Genomic DNA, 17813 nt, shown 5'->3' on the forward strand with positions numbered 1-17813 from the left:
TGAAAATGAAGGTTAGGGTTGAGCTAATGGTCGTTAAAGGCCCCAGTGTTTATCTTGTCCTTGTCAACATGAAATATAACCCCTCTCCCTCTGTGGCAGCGCTGCTGTGTTATTGCTGTGGGTCTTGGTCGTCTGTTCACCTCTGAAAGCCGCATTCATGTGTAGCCACCGCAGCGGATCATTGGGAAATTTAATTACCCGTCTGAAAGCTCTTTCAATCAGACAGATTACCCGTTTTGTGTGTGCATCTCTCCACAGTGTGTGTGTGTGTTTGCAGGCGTATACGGTCAGTGCATATGCGTGTATTAGCACAGGCTGCCCACTGAGCATCACTCCTTGGAGCCTGGACAGGCAGCGGCGCAGGGAGAAACTGTTTTAAAAAAATAAATGCTCTTTTTTTCCTCACACCGCTAAGAGTAAGATTAATGAAGGGTGCATTTGATCGATTTCTGCCACGCAGAGACGGATTCCGCACAAAGAAAATCAAAAGAAAACTGAACCTTTGATATTCTAACTCCAGACTTCTTTTATTTAATAATAGCACGATACTAAGCAGCTCACAAAAGGACCAGATTCTGTACCGTAGGCAAATAAAATAGCCCGAGGCCAGATTTAATACAGCGAGATGGAATTTCAAACATAAATCAATTTGGTTTTGCATTGGAAGCAGCAGACTCTTGATTTGGTGGAACGTTTAAAAACTAGATTTTAGCTGAAGACTAAAAACTCAAATCGATACAGTCATGAACAGGTTGGATAGAGAATGTTAGTTCTGCTATTTAGTTACTTATTTATTGCTTGCTGGTGGTATTAAAATATACTAACTTTGGAGGCGACTGATTTAACTTTTGGGGAGGTTGACTAAAATTTTAGCTTTAGCGCTTGAGCTAAGTTTATTGTAATGGAGGCAGTGTGGGCATTTATGGCCTCTTTATTGTAGACATTAAGTATTAAGCAAATACATGTATTTTACAGGTGGTTCCTTTTTTAAGGCACCTAGGGCTGCTAGGTGCTGGTCCGTCCGTTTGAGGATCCACTGAGTGCGTTTTACGGCACTGAATGATGGCCACTGAGATGACTGGTCAATACCTTTGCAGTCGACTGTAGCAAGAGGCTCTGCTCAGCTTTGGTTTCCAGATTGAATGTTGTGTTTTAAGTCAAGCGGATTGACAATGTTGACACATTAGCCGCTGCTTTTATGTGTAAAAGCACTGCTTTCATCCAGAGTACAATAGCTTTCAAGCATTGCACAGGTAGGGGTCCAGTCACACTGAAGGGCATTTTGATAGGACGCTTTGTGGTTCGGAAAGGTTTGGGCAGTGGCAGCAATTGTTTCTGTGAACGTCAACTAACTCATTGTAGCTCAGAATCAGACAGCGTACAATTATGTCCATGTAAGAGGAAGTGGAACAGACAAGGTGCATGACAATAGGAAAATGAATTACAGCCTCACTGGCCAGACCAGATAAAAGAGTATTCAAGAACATCCAGACCCGCGTACGGTTTCCCTGCTGCTCTGCATCCTCCTGTTGCCGTGGGCCCACTAAGAAACAGTGCAGATCAAAGACCAAGCTAATGTGCAATGTTGCAACAAGATTTTAAACAAGATTGTTCACGACTCCTCATTTGGATTCTGTGATAAAACGCCGTGATCCTATGACGGGCTGCGAGCCAAGGATGCATTCATCCTCAAAGTACAACGTCTGCGGAGGAATTCTGAGCGGGTTGATTGACACCGAAGGTGAAGGAACAAAAAAAGAAGAACAGATGTGCCGCGCAAATATAAAAAGACACGTTTAAATATAGATTTGGTTTTAGCTACAAAGAGCTCGAAACGCATGGAAGGAAAAGCAAACGTATACCCAGAATTTATTTAGCATTGACTAAACATATTTTAGTAACAAGTGCTCACATTTAAGGGAGGCAATGATAAGCAGAAGGCTCTCAAAGTTAATGAAGTTCATCGTTAATAATTTGATGCTGAAATTAGAAACTTCTCGCGTAGCCCTCTGGAGCGCTCCAAAACACCTGGAGGTACACTTACCCCAGTTTGGGAATAGTAGTAGTACATGCAATACTCAGTGTGGAGAGAGAAAATCTGCACAATTTAGGTTCTTACTCACACATTTTATGCTTTCACACAACTCAAGCCAAAACTGTGATTCATGCTGGAATAATTGGATTGAATTCTTTCAAATGGCTGCGTGTCGATGTGGTGCTGCACTGCGGTGCACGGAGGACGCTCCAGTCGCTGTGCGGCCGAGAATCGGCCGTCCGCAGGTTGAACGCGTGCAAAGAGCGGACGGAGCTTCGCTTTTTCACTACGACCGCCTGCCCACTTCCACCGGCCAAGACGTCCTCGGCCACAGGATTCAACCAGCGGCGCCATGTCGCAAACCAGGCGGATCCTGTCTCAGGGAAGTGTTGCTAGTGATCAAAAATCCAAATATTTCATGAGGAATGGGCCCGTGGTGTGACTCGGTGACAGAAACGTGACACCAGCGAGTGAAGTCTGTGCGGTCGCGTTTGAAGCGAGCGCTGACGGGCGACGGAGCGGGAATCGTTAGGAACGGGGCATTATAGAATTATCATTGTTCACTGTTGTATAATGCAAGAGGCAAAGCTTTGATTCTTCTAACTGTCTGTGCGCCTTAACTTGCAGCGCTGCAGACGCTGCCTCTTGACTTGGACCAATTTCTTCTGGGAGTTTTGTGTTATTCTCCTGCATAAAAACATGCTTAAGACTGCCTTCATTCTGGCAAAGCACTCGAATTTCCCATTAACGCCTGTGCGTAGCGGCAGTTCAGACACACATCTGCACTATTTACCATGATTATGTTCATATTTATATCCCCATTGTAATTCCCATGTTTCCATATAATTATGACTTTTACAGCAACACTTTGCATGGTCATTATTCATGCCACTGGCCTGAAGCATATTCAGTACACAAATGATTATACAATGGAATTAGACACATATGCTTATTGTTACTGTACATAAAATAATTATGCACTTGCTTGATTGCGTTGGACCATATGCATCTTACGTCTACTTCAACCCACAAAGAATCAATCTGCATATTTATATTTACTTCAGTACATACAGTACAGTACTTAATTCGTCCTGCGCAGTGAGGCCAGTCATACTTGGTGCCGTGTGTTGCTCATGTTGGATGAATCACATCACTGCCGGTTCTTTCCTGTCACTGTTAGCTTTTTCTCAGCTGCTGCACACTTGTTTGGGTGTAAGCTACGCTTTAATGCTTTGCACCAGCTAATCTTACTTTTAGGCAGGAGTGAAGCCAGAGGGGTGGCCGGGGGGGCAGGGGCCCCTCTGGATGCCTGTCTGCTAGCCTTAAATGATGTTAGGTACTACGCTTACGAATATAAATGAGTGTAGAAATGTTTGTTATGAATATTGTTGGTCTCCAGGGGAACAACCTTAATCCCTAGCATCATGTGCCAAAATGTTTACTTGCTCTTTACTCTGATTTTGATCAATTACGCAGGAAATTCATACTGTACTGTAGCTACCAGCCTCAGCCGCACTTGGTCTGCTTGTTAGCAAATGGGACATTTCAAATTGCCAGTGCTCCGATAGTCCCTGTAGGGGTAAAGCAATGATTTATACAGTCACACGGGGAGCAAAATACCCCAATCTCACCGAACTGTGTGATCTGTAAAGAATCCTTTTCTCCTAATCGCTAATCTCTGCACACGCAGCATTTAACAGGACGCGATGTGCCTCAGCTGCATGTTCTGCTTCTTTCCATGTTGGCAGACAGACAGACTTATTTATTTATTAAACATTGTCTAATATTTTATCACAAGTTAATCTCGTTGCTCTAATACCCCATGGGTAAACTATTCTATCAAATACAAAAGCTTTGCAACTTTTTTATCTCCCTCGTCTTAGTTGAACAAATATTATTCAACAAAGATCAAAATCTCACTTGTAAGGTGAGACTTTAAAGCCAGTGGATAATTTCCTCCTTGTACTTAAATGAGATAACAGTGTCATTTAAACTGTTATCTTGCTTTTGATCTCAAAAAGCTTATTTTCATATGTTGCCATGTGGTGACGATATTTGATTTGTAGCTGAGATTTTGTAAATGCGTAGCACAGCAGCAACTACAATGATTCATTTACAGATATTTTGTCTCATAATGTCATCATTTACTTTTGTATTTTGTTCCTGTGGGTTTTAATCTGCAGTCATATGTTTTCATCCTGCTCAAACTCAATAAAGGTAGAAAACACTGCAAACTAAATCCTATTTTTCTTAATCCTTAATAACCTCTGACCCTGGCTAAGCCAGAGAAAAGCCTTCTGGGAAATGAAACATGAATCCAGTTATTTGAGGCCTTTTTTAACAGATCCCTGAATAGCAGCATTTATAAAGGCCTAAACACATCAACACAAACACACAGTGATAAGCACTGACCTCTACACCTGAATGTCTATAGCCCATTAAACACGAGGATGATCCCGTGAACTTGAAGTAACATGTCCACTCTTGGCCATCAGTGGTCAATTGTACGTATTGATGTTGGTCTTTAGCCAATGATTTTGGTAATTGTAGGCCTTTGTGAAGAAGACTTCATCCCCGGGGGAGCAGTTATTCCGAGAGGGAATGGATGGTGTGTCACATTGTGCTGTGTTGGGCAGAAACACAACAGTTTTAGTAATTGCTACCCGCTGACCTTTCTGCTAGTAGCACCCCCCCCCCCCCCCAAACTCCTCTTCCTTTTAGAGAATTACAACATCCAACACTTTGATACAGAAAAGTCGGGAAAAATGTAAAGTTGTGGGATTTAAATGGAAAAATCTAGGACTTGTGAACTGTGAGTTCTGCTTTGTGTTGATTAGTGTCCTGCAGCATTTTCATTTAATAATTAATTAAAGTATAATCATTTGTAGTCTTAAATGTAAATAGGTCATAACAGAATCCGGAGGGAAGATACTTGTGAAAGGAGAGATTAGAGATAATACCTCCATATGGAAAACAAATCTCACGACTGTATCTACATTTTCAGCCAATTTACAGTAGGTAGGAGCCGATGCTGAATGTGTCAGTTCAAAGCAACAGGATGTGACGAGTCTGTGCCTCAGTCTCTTGGGGATGTGACAGACGGTGTGTTTACATGCACGGTAGTAACCTGGTTACTGTGGCTCTGAATCAGCAGTACGGACGTGTGGCTCACACCTTAACTGTGTTCTGGTGAAGGTGCTGCTTCCTGTTGTTCTAGCATAAGGAGAGGGAGGTGATGAAGCTGAATACAACTATTTGGATTCCACTATGGAAAATGTCTTTTATTTATTTATTATTTTACACCTGCACCTGCGATCCTCATAAAACCAAACATTGCCACCTCTTTTATAATTGAAACCTTGTGAAAGTGTGTAATACGACAGCGCAATTTGAACACTGCTCCGCAGAAACAATTGCTGGAGAGCATCTCTTGTTACCTGACAGTCATTTCCATGCTGGCATCGGCCTGACTGACAAATCAACCGGCGCCGCAACGGCTGCGCCGCTGATAATGTGGAGCGTGTTTGATAATGATTAAATAGGAGCTTGAATGTTGCCAACATCAACAGCGAATCGGTCTGCTCCCACTGGCGAACGGCGACATATGATCCATTCTGCCATTTAAAAAAACAAATAACAGCCTGTTTCTATTCACCTCACTCATTCACATTTTCATTATTGTGCTGGAAAAAAACCAAACAGTTTTCCGCTGCCTTTGAGTCACACGCCAACCATAACATAAGGAAGCTGATTGAAGGATGCCAGTTATTCCTTATGACAACATTTCTACATAGTCAGAACCAAAAGCATTCATCATTTAATACCAATAATAATCACATGAAACTCCCTGATTAACCACGAGCTCATGCCAGGATGTAAATCAGCATCTCACGCTGAAGTCTTCATTTTCTGGCTGCCAGCTGTGGGAGAGTGATGCACACAGGAGCTAATGGTGATGTCCTACTTAAGAAAGAAATCACAGCGCGACTGCTGCCGCCTCGGAACGACGCGCGTGTAATCATTATCGTTGGACCGATGCCCTTTTCAACCGTTCTCGCACTCACGCCGAGCTCCGCTTTGATCATTACCAGTCCGTGAGCCGGCAGCGGACGGCGAACCCAACGCCGCCGTATTTATAATCATCTCTCATGCTCTCAAGGTAACCGCACTGGAAGAACTTCAGGAATGGAATGAAATGTTCATGAGCAATGAGCTTTTTATTTAGCATCATCAGTCCGCGGTTACACACCTTCACCACAAAGGCCAGATGCACATTCATGGGCAAATTAAGGCTCGCTGTTTTGACGCACCCCTGTGATCATTTCCATTATTAAAGTTTCAAAGCTTGTTTGGTTCCATTCGTCAGACGGACTCATCCTCCATTTTCGGTCCTCGTCCCCCCTTTGTTTCCATTCTCTGCCCCTCCGGCTTCAGCAAAACGTCAAATACATAATCAATAGCCTCCTGTGGTCTTGTTCGCCGGCCTGCTAGATAATGGTCAGGGTTGCCAGTTTGCTGAACACACCTCATTAACCACTGGTTGCAGCGGTTTGGCTTTTTCAGTGCAGCCCCAGCCCCCTAGTCAACAGGATGACTAATGCACCTGCCACACATGGCGATGACACACATATTTCAGCCGGCTGCCATCGCGTGAGGGGCAATATTCATAACCCCTGGACGGACTCAAATCATGAAAAACAGGCCCTTTTCTTATGCTTACTTTCACTTTCATCAGCTGCCTTTACATTTACAAGCCACATGCGTGGCTTCCTCTCCTCATGACATGTCTGCCCACGACGCCAAATAAACATCTGGCGAGACGAACACAGAATAAGCAGGGAAGACGGAGAGAATGGAGGAGCGCTTAGAGAGAGGCAGCCATTGTGCAAAGAGCAAAGAAGGAGAGTGAAGATAATCCAGATACAGCTGTCAGCAGTTCTGCCCCAGTGTGTGTGTGTGTGTGTGTGTGTGTGTGTGTGTGTGTGTGTGTGTGTGTGCGTGCGTGCGTGCGTGCGTGCGTGCGTGCGTGCGTGCGTGCGTGCGTGCGTGCGTGCGTGCGTGCGTGTGTGTGTGTGTGTGACACACGCGGCCTTAACAGTCTTATTATTCACAGTCATGCATGTAAAGTGGTACCGGAATACAACAACGAGTGGCACATCCTGACTCTGAAAGCGACTGATCCTGATGGTTGATCTGCACGACATGTGGCCCTTTGGCACGTCGTCAGGAAAATAACAGGTCAGTTCAGTGCAACCAGTGTAATCAACATGGAAACGAGGCAGCGTTAGCGGCACGGAGGTTGTGTTTATTACCCCCAGGTGTTGGGAAACATTACGCTTGTATTAATAGCTCTTCATCGACGCCTGAGCCTTAAACCATGAACATCTCTCTCTTTCTTCTTCTGTTGCATCGTTTATGTCCCCCCCACACCTCATCTTCCACCTCTTCCTTGGTTGGACGCCGCCTCTTAGAGAGCATTGTGATTGGCTCAGAGGATCACAGTGCATTGTCATGCTGATTCTGTCATACAAAGACAGCAACGTTTGTTTCAGACGCCTGGGAAAAATATACAAAGGCACACACACACACACACACACACACACACACACACACACACACACACACACACACACACACACACACACACACACACACACACACACACACACACACACACACACACAGATATTGAATCTAAACAGATTAGATGGAGTCATACATGGACTTTATTCCCTCACCTAATTATGTGAAGCAGAGATGGAGACTGTGCACCAGGTCCATCATATCATCATAGCAGTTTTCTTGCTCATTTCATTTCCTGCAAGCGATAAAACATTCGGTGCTCATTCCCAACAAGGCAAATATTCAAGCCAAGGCATTAGTTAGAGGCTGGGATCATTTCTCAGTTCTCAATAATGCTTTCATTCTTCCCAGAAAAAGGGTAAGTAGTCACCTAAAACTACATGGAAATATGATATTTCTTTCAGAAGAAATGAGTCAAGGGTCTGTGTTTCCTGTTAGATCACTTTCCCCACTCAGTCTCTGCTACTTTATTAAACCGTGTTTGCCGTCTGGTTCGGCACAGAATGGAACATATTCCTTTTGCAGTGTTGTATTGTTGTACCTGAATAGGGGGGAAACGTGTGGTTATGAGGTTTTCCTCTGCTTATCGCTGTTAGGTGATGGAAAGTAACGCGCCACATCATTAACTCTCAAAATGAATTATAATTCACGTCATGGTTGTTTGAGTTTAATCCCGGCTAAATGACTTTGTGTTGACTGAAACCAGACATGAAGCGTCGACCTTCACAGGGCTGGCAGGTATCTTTTCTTACCTTTGGACCTGCCCACAGCAGCCATCTCCCCCTGCTTTAGCAGCAGGACCATCACACCCGCTTCTATCTTGCACCTGCATCCAAGGACTGACTTTGGCTGCATGCGTAACAGAGGGTTCTGGTGCCAAAGCCATCTGAGTCCATCACAGAACCACACATGGACAGTATGAGCTACTTACTGTAGATTCACCTGCCGGCTGGGACTGGACAAGGAAGCTGGAGCCGGACAGAGCCCACGTACAGTAGGCACGGACTGAACACGACCGGCACCGGGAGTCGGACCCGCTCAGCCTCGGCAGCACCATGCAGAACACGGAGCAGACAGGCCATCAACGTTGACCTTGATATGTCAAATGGCGAGATGTGCCTCATTTCAGCTGAATAATGACTCATTTTATGCATAAATAAAATATACAGTAAATCAGCTACTGTGAAAAAGAAATGAATGCAATGATAAATAACTTCTAGCCCCTTTTCAGTTCCTCTATTGAGTTTTTCCACTTATCATCTATCACTGGAGTCCGTTGAGGCAGAGCACAGCGTGTTTTACTCCTCAGCATCTCGGGTCCTCTGAGCTCTTCTGTTATTGTGCTTCACATTAACTTATATAACCCCCTGTTGTGTGATCATTTACTTATAACGCTTCTATTACAGCCTATACCCCCGCGTTACCCATTATTCCACCATAGTTGAATAAAAATGTGACAAGAGAAAGACAAGAGTCATTTGAAAGAGCTGGTATGAAATGAATGGAGCGATTGAAAGATGATTGAAAAGGATCTGGCTGCAAAGATGGGTTCACGGTGAGGAAGGGAAATGGCTGCGATAGGGATTTTCATGATAGACGAGGCAAAGGGGGGAGACAGCAAGGCTACGTCAGGAATAGATGGATGTTGCATCAGGCCTGTGAAGACCTGGGACAGGAAGAGAGTTGGGTTTTGGAGCATGAGGGATTAAATATAACAGTGTATTCATGGACAGTGCTGCAGATGTCTCTGTCATTAACATAACATTAGGGAGAAATTTGCGATTTATAATGGGTGGGTCTAACGTTTGTTTTACCTTTTAGCTCCGCGTTTGGTCTCCTCCATAGTCACAACTTATGCTGCTAAATGCTTCATTAGCCACTAGCTTTGTCATTCTGAGCATGTAATACTGGACTGAACCTCTGCTCTGACAACAGCTGCTCTGGCTGGAGACGACAGTGATGAGAGTGAAGGAAAAGCTACAGTACAGAACACAACACTGTATGTTACTGCAGACGGACACTCTGTTTAGAATCATTATGAACGTTCTAATTTTAGAGGTTTTGATGGTGCACTTAGTAGCTGAGAGGAAGGAATGTCTGCACAGATGCTGCTGCTGCTGAGCCTCTTCGTGCCTTGTTGTCCACAGACCCTCTCTCTCCTCACACGACCGCTCACTATTTCCTCCTTTCCCTCCTTTCTGCCTCTCGCTTCACATTCTTTCTCCTCTTTTCTCCTCACTCTATTAAAAACAGTTGCCTCCTCTCACCTCTGCTCAATCTTGCAGGTTTATTTTAGTCCTGTGCCTGTTAGCGCAGCGGTACACAGTGGCTGTCACCCGTATCCACCGCTCGCACGTTCCCTCGTTGCGCTCGCCTGAATAATCTCCTTCCTGCTAATCTTCATCTCCTCTTTCCTCCTGATTGGTCAGTTCAGTCTTGAGTCCCCCTCGTTTTGCCTTTAGCCTCCGTGCCAGGCCTCGTCAGGGCCAGGGTGCGAGGACTCAGCCTTAGAGGTTGCGCTGGGGTTACTGCCACTGTGGAAGTATAATTACCTCAGCTGTCAGTCAGGCAGCGGTGTCCACACACACACACACACACACACACACACACACACACACACACACACACACACCCACACACAAACTCTGACTCTGAAGTCCACTGGGTTTTAATTGCACATTTGGATCTTTACTGAGGAACGGAGACTGTGGCTTCTGTGCGTAAATAAGAGTGACTAAAATGCATTTCACGTGTACATGATTTACCTACATATCAAAACTAACGTCTGCATGTGCTGACATGTGTGTTTGATTCGTGGATACCAGAGGTCACGCTTCAGACTCCCCCTGTGCAGGCAACTGCACTGCCTCCAGAAACCCTCAGACATTAGAATTTAAAAAAAAAGAAAAAAAAAACGAGCTAATTAGGGCCTAGCTGATATTCTTGAAGGAATATTCCAATAAAGCTGCACAGGGAGTGTGGTGGGTGTACTACAGTATGAAACAAAATATCTGTGGGCCAGGGATTTAGTATTAGATTTGGTAACTTAATGGGGTGCAGGATATTACAGAGAGCGACGTCTTTGGGGTATGGCAACAGTAAATAGAGACACATACAAAGAAAATAAAAGCCCTCCACTCCCATCTCTAAACCCATTGCACACGCACCCTGTCAGTCAGCAACAACATCCATGCAACGCCTCAGACTGTTAAAATGTCACTGATGTTCGGCACAGGAAGCATAATTTCAGCCCTCGCTGGAAACAAATGCCAAACAAACCAATAACCTATTATTTTGTCATCCGGCAGCATTTGCCAGCTGCGACAAATGTTTGCTTACATTTCATTATGGGATGCACATGCTTTCACTGGGATATATTTAGCATCTACAATATGTGCCTCGTGTGTCAAATGGCTGCTGTTACATGTTGTGTCCCGGGCTCAGCTCGTCCAGTCGCGCCGCCGTAATTGCAAAGCGTTGTCGAATTCATTTAAAATCAAGTTCTGAGCCCATAAAGCTTGAAGGATGCCAATTAGCGAGAGCAACACAGCCGAGACTTCATCAACATTGTTTGGAGTGCTCTTAATGCTGCTAACACAGCGCTGCTTGTGCACTGATTCAGGGAGAGCGCTGTTAAATATTTCAGCTCATGTTCTCGCCAGAATTTTGCTGAGAGAGAAGCTGCTGATGTGTTTAGGAGCTGAGAGATAAATGAGCGCGGATCAAACTAAACCAAATGGACAGTAAATACAAGGCAGTTTCTAATCCGTGTGTTTTTAGTGAACAATAGTTGCCGAATACGGCTTTAATTGAAGGAGAAACTCAGACGAAGTAATGGAAACACTGAGCGAGTCCCAGAATGCTGCGTGATTCAGGTCCCAGCTGAGTCCTGCACTTCGACCAACAGGAAGAGCTTGATATGGAAAAAGGAGTCACCTCTGTTCGTCCTCGTCGTATTTTTATCCTCTGATCCCTCACTGAACTGGCTCCGACCACAACGTTCATGTCCACCATTTAACACTAGTGCCGAGGTCCCATCCACTGTTCTGTAATGAGGAAAGATCCTTTTTAGTCAACAAGGTGGATTCAGCTGGAGCACAAAGCAGGGGGAGGCTATTATTCTCAGCCGTCTCCTTGTCATAATACGCTGGGCGGCTCTGTGTTGATGTGTACAATACACTTGTCAGAGCGACACCGCGGGGGGTCCGTGCAGCACTGGGAGTGGCGCAGTGGGGAGGCCAGCTGAGGGGCCGCGGACGGCCCACACCGCGCTCCAGACAAAACAACATGGCCGCCGCCGCCGCACGCGTCTGCTTCCAGCGATTCAGCACGTGGTGGTGCGTCCGTGCCTGCAGAACAGGGCTTTTTACCACTCTGAACGCTCTCACTAAAGATTCGCTCGTTTTTTGGGGGGCGAAGTGCGTGGTGGCGTGAGCAGGTGCCAGACGCATCTCTACCCATTTACACAGCTTCCTGTTTCACGTGCTCATGAAAATCGACGAGTGTTTACTTCATTAACCCCCCCATCCCTCCTCCTCTAATAGGACTTTTCTTTTTTTCCGGGAAGCAGAAATAGAGAGAGCCCGTAGAGGATGTCTCCAAGAGATTTGAGAAGCCCATGAAGTAAAGCGGCTCCGTTCCAAAGGCAGCTAAGAGGCTCAGGGGAGCATGGCAGCCGCCGTCTTCCTCCAGAACATGTGCCTCAAAGCAGTGACATGGTGTCACTGTGAGGAGCACGGAGCGAAGGGGAGCGAGGGAGGGACTTGGTCCACTCGTCATCCATTATAGATCGGCTATTATTCATTCAGGCCCATCGCGCGCCCGCTTTCATCCCTCCCCTCTCGTCGGCATGTGTCTCCAGGCAGAGAACGCGCCGTGCAGTATTTTGGGATCTCCGTACGGACGCTTCCTCCGCGGCGCGTCGTGCGGCCGCAGCGACGAGGCTGCGCGCGAACACGCGGGGTTCTGAGAGCGCGGAGACGAGCCGCGTTCGGGTCTCCACGTTGGCCCTGGTTCCTCAAAGAACTGCTGTATCTTTATTCTCCTGTTTTGATCGTTGTAAGGCATTTTTCAGACCTTACACAACAGACGGCAAACATATGTAAATGTGTGGGTTTAAATAGAAAATACGACGCCTCGGTGTAAAAAAAAAAAAACCTGCATTGGCAAAGAATGTAAAGGATGTCTCCATCTCACTTAACACTACTCTGCATATGCTCCAACATTAATGTGCTTGCTTTTCATAGCGCACATATGCAACGTATAAATGAGTGGCTATACTATGAATAAAGGGGTCAAACACCGGCTCTCAGACTTAGAGCACGTCCACACCGAGCGCTTCTCACCTCCGTGTCACTGCCCAGCTCGTTACATAACGAGCATTTGACCAGATGCCGTGAAAACGCTCAACAAATAAAGCGTCTCACCTCAGGACACCTGAGGAGGAACACGAGAAAACACTTTGCTCTCCGCTTTGGAGACACCTGTCAGAGCCGGTCCGATCAGCGCCGACGTCGCAGAGGAGCTGCTCCCGGGTTCGTACTCGACTACTGTAGCTGCTTTGTGACATTCTCACGCCTGTTCTTTGTCCGTTCCACGTCCTTTTTTCTTCCAACACGTCAGCTGCTTATTATGATAATGTTGTACTTGCCAAAATGTGACTGCACCAGAAATGAGCTAATCCTGCATTAAGCAGCAAAAGTGTGAGTCAGTCGGAGTGAGACGGTTTGAGGCGGCTCGTTGTTTGCTCTTAGTCAAACTTCCTGAGTTGAGGCTGCGTCAAACTTTTCAGGGAAACTTGAGCATCGCTGTGACTGTTCTCATATCACCTACAGCCACTGTGACACACACACACACACACACACACACACACACACACACACACACACACACACACACACACACACACACACACACACACACACACACACACACACACAGTCCATTTTGTTTAGCTTTATAACCCTCACATCCTCCACATCTCTGGTATCAGGTTAAGAGATAACTACTAAGAACAGACAAACCAAACTCGCACCAACTTCACACCGTGACTGTCTGGCTGTGCTGTGCTGAGGAACCAAGCTGTGAACAAAAACCTTTTTCTCCATCTTTTTTTTTTTCGTTACCAAACTATTTCTGTCTTTATTCATGTGAAGAACAAATGCGATATTACAAATGCTGTGCTGCAGAGACTGGCAGGAAATGTGGGTGATTATCCCTGTTTTTAATTGATATGGCATCTTCTTTTTTTATGACAGATGGCTTTTAATTATATCCTAAATTAGATGAAGTGAGAAAAAGCTCATGATTCCTGGCACGGTCCGACATCACGTCATGCGATCTAGTTCTGACAGAACCCGCTGACTAACAGGCCTTTGTTTGGTTCCCGGAAGTTCATCCTGCAGAAACTCGACACAAACTTACATTAGACTGTTGTGTTTTTGTGTTCTGTGGTTGTTAAAAATGCCAAATTACATTCATCCATTGTCATCACATTTGCTCTAATGTAAAAAAAGTGTACTTTTGGGAAATATAAACTTAGTTTTATATTAGTTTGTTAAATTCATACAGTAACGTGCTGCAATCTTAATTCTTCGGCATTGGACTAAAAGTATTGAAGCTTTCAATGAGAGTAGTTTTGACTGACTTCAACATATTCTCATTATTTTGGGTCTTATCTGCCCGTGCTGTTGGTTCTGGTGCTTTATGAATGCATGTATTTGTGTGTGCACTGCTTCTCCCTAATGAGAAGCATTGTGGTTAATTACTTTGTCGCTGGTGTTGTGAGGGGGATCCCAGGGCCCTGTGGGATCAGACATAAGTACCAACAGGAAGCTGTGTCCGTAGTGTTATGTTGTAGTCGGGGTGTAATCGCTGGAACAGGCGAATCCGAGAGGGACAGATAATACACGACGCCACAGGTAGCAAATCCCTGCGCAGTGAATACACTGAGCAGAGAAATCTGCCGAGTTGAAGTGGACAAACTCAAAATCCAATTTTCAATCCCGCTCCGCGTTCAGCGGGTGGCCGTTTTTTCCTGAATGAAACGCCAGAAGTTTTTTTTGGCTGAAATTTGGCTGGATACGTAATAGTATTATTTATTTATTACCTCGTTCCACCGGTCTGCGAGCACAAATCCCAGAGTGCACCCTTACGTAACAGACAGGGGTCCGAATAAATAACGCACAAGTGAATCAAATATTAAAACGCATGTTTTTTGTGTTTATGTATTTAGTTAAGAAACGTATTTATATCTGCTCTGGGATCTGTGTGTTTCTGCATCCATATATGCATATATACACAGACATATATTTAAATCTGTGATAGTGTAGGTCTGTGCATGTTAATAAGTGTGAGCGTTCCTATATTCTCAGCTTCATTTATGCTTCCCCAAACGTTACTTTTATAAATCTATTTCACTTCAAAAGGCGCACATGGAGAGCTGGAGGCCTGGCAGCATATGGGCTCTAATTGAAGAAGAGGCCGACAAACACATAAAGAGGCAGCGAGAGAGAGAGAGAAACGGGTTTCTGTGTATGTTTGTGTGTGTTTATTAAGAGCAGTGGAGACGCTGGGAAACATTTTTACCTCAGTGCAGTGAGACACTTTACCATCACGCACTGCCTGCAGCATGGAGCAATTATAACAACTGCGTGTCAGTGTGTGTGTGTGTGTGTGTGTGGCTTCAGGCCTGGCATTAGCTGGCAGTGCGAAGTGGCATTTGTAAAAAGCATAAGCACATAAACACACCCAGACTTATGTTAGTGGAGTTGCCCACCAGTCAGTTGGAGGGAAAATGTCGAGCGCATTCTCTTTCTCACGCAAACGTCTGCATTAATGTTAAGACCAGTCTTCGTGTTGGGCCTCGACATCAACAGCACAGTAATAAACAGATCTCATTATTGATTATTTTCTCTTGTAATTGTCTTTTTATTTGCATAAAATATTAAATGGTCACATCTGCCTTCATGCAGTAAATGCTTGTATTTGAAAAGCTGAAACCAAATAATCGTTGGCACGTTGTATTGGTAAATGACAGGTCTGATAAATTGATTTGTCAAAACTGTTTCATTTTCTGTCAGAGTCTGAATCAGTTCATTGCTGGGCAGTTTTCCCACATTCAACGACTCTGTCTTGATGAATCGGGGTGTAAAACTAGGATAATGTAGACGGTGAGACAGGCAAAACAGACATGGGACGCGTTCTGCGAGGTCCTGGAGCGCCGGCGGTCCATTGATATGCTGCAGCCTGCTCATCCTGGCTGTGGAGGCAGAGCTCCAACCACTGATGAGCAGGTCAGTGGAGTCAATGACGTGGAAGCGCTCCATTATCGAGCTGGGTGATCAGAAGTGCTTCAGGTGCAGCGGGAGCTCCTGTGTCATGGAGCTGGAGGTTCTGGACCAGTCAGGGGTCCGCTTGGATCCTTCTGGAGCTTTGAGGTGTTGCTCAGGCTCCGTCAAAGGCAACAAAGGCTCAAAAGACAGCTTTCTGCAGCCTCTAACATTCTTGGTGATCAATAAAGCTCATTACTCGGCGCAGGTGTTGTCATATATTTGCAGTCATGAAGCACGACCGATCATAGACGCACAGTAAATATCACATCCCGGGAAGTTAATAGGTGTTTATGATAACAACTACATTGTGTGCTCAGCTGTATTGGAACAGTGTAGGTGATCCTGGAAATCTGGGGACGACAGAGCGGAGATTTGATGCAGGGCTTTGCTCGCCGACAGCAAAGATGCTGAACATGAGGAGAGTCGGCAGTTTTACTAAAGTACGAGACTGAACGTGACTGCGAATGAGCGCGGCCCCAACTCTGCAGGACGTCACATCCACGCGATGACAGCGTGATCAACTACAGCATTAATGAACAGTCAGAAAGTCTAATGATGCGTGTTTGACTGATTTCTGATGAAGATAGAAGATAATATAATATAATATAATATATGCAAATCTGACTCTTTTACTGTACAGTATTTCCTGCTTTTCTCAGTTTTTAGCCGTCAGAATTCCCTTTGAAGGAATTTAGGATTTCCGTCTACGCCCAGAAACACTTGCTGCTGCATCGTACGTTTTAAACGCACCTATGATGCTGCCAACTATGTCTCTTGAAGCCTTGAAGCCTTTTTATATCCACTGCCAAGAGACAGCTTCTTTAACTTTGCTGTGTGTGCTTGAACACCTGCATGGGTGGGATCCACGTCCTAATGCAACGTCATGGGGTTCCCAACAGCATAACTGCGGTTTAAAATCAGTGAGGTTCAGAAACAGAAATATCAGATGAATAATTCTGCCACAATCATTTCTTCTGTTTAGAAAGATTGCACTTTATTTATTCAGCAGCACTTTGATGAAGTCACTAACTGCAGCTCAGAACGTCAGAACATCCTCTTCGTCACCTTTGACTAATTCCTTCTTATGTTCAATCGCATCGCATTCGGTTCCACAGACAGCGTTAAAAGCAGCACTTCGCAAATGAAGCATCAGAATTCAGAGTCACACGGCAGGGTCGGCCCTAATTTAGACTCGGCCGGGGGAGTAATGGAGGAGGAGGACGAGAAGAAGCAGGAACACAGGCTGGAGACAGAGATAGAAGGTGGTAAAAAGCAGGACAAACTGAGGGGATCACGTACTGTAGCTGAGGCGAAGGTGGAGCGAGCGGACGGACGGACGGGCGGACGGAGGGAGTGATGCAGTCAGAGAAACACAGCCATAAGTCATTGCTAGCTGCCGTGTGCTGTGAGAGGGAGCTGCTTCTGTGGGTGAAGCAGTGCAGGTACAGCAGCAGTGCTGCTCGAACACATGAACCCGACGACGGCGTTGCGTGAGTTTGGGTTTTATTTTAGAGCAGCTGGAGGCAAACGGGGCTCAGGTGTGTGTGTGTGTGTGTGTGTGTGTGTGTGTGTGTGTGTGGAGTTGGGATGAAGGCTGTTGCTCCGCTCCTAAAACGGATCAGGGACACGCTGCGCTCCTTCACTTGTAACTCGCCCCAGGTGTGGGAGAGAGAGAGTCGAGGCGGCGCTTGGACTGAAGCAGCTTTCCAGTCTAATTCCCGGCGCTGAACCGCGGACAGGGCTTTTGTTGAAGAGCCCTCGCTGACGTGTGCGAGGGTGCATTCTGTGGCGATCACACTTCCACAAGTCTGTTTGGGCTTTGGGTCAGTACCGGGTTTAGGCCAGTGCTACGGCGGGAGGTT

The 17813-nt window shown here is 45.6% G+C and overlaps 1 protein-coding gene and 1 long non-coding RNA gene across 2 annotated transcripts in view; one reads left to right on the top strand and one right to left on the bottom strand.

The window, feature by feature from the left end:
• LOC114869812 (reticulon-4 receptor-like 1) overlaps nucleotides 1-17813 on the top strand; it is a 53974-nt gene that overhangs the window by 24114 nt on the left and 12047 nt on the right. The window lies entirely within an intron of this gene.
• Nucleotides 6991-10196, bottom strand: LOC129605114 (uncharacterized). The gene is made up of 4 exons (XR_008696643.1): nucleotides 9886-10196; nucleotides 8550-8710; nucleotides 7774-7853; nucleotides 6991-7591 (listed from the first exon to the last, which is right to left on the bottom strand). It is a non-coding gene; the product is annotated as an uncharacterized LOC129605114 (long non-coding RNA).

The sequence above is a fragment of the Betta splendens genome, chromosome 14 (assembly GCF_900634795.4).
Source record: "Betta splendens chromosome 14, fBetSpl5.4, whole genome shotgun sequence".
NCBI classification, from domain to species: Eukaryota; Metazoa; Chordata; class Actinopteri; order Anabantiformes; family Osphronemidae; genus Betta; species Betta splendens.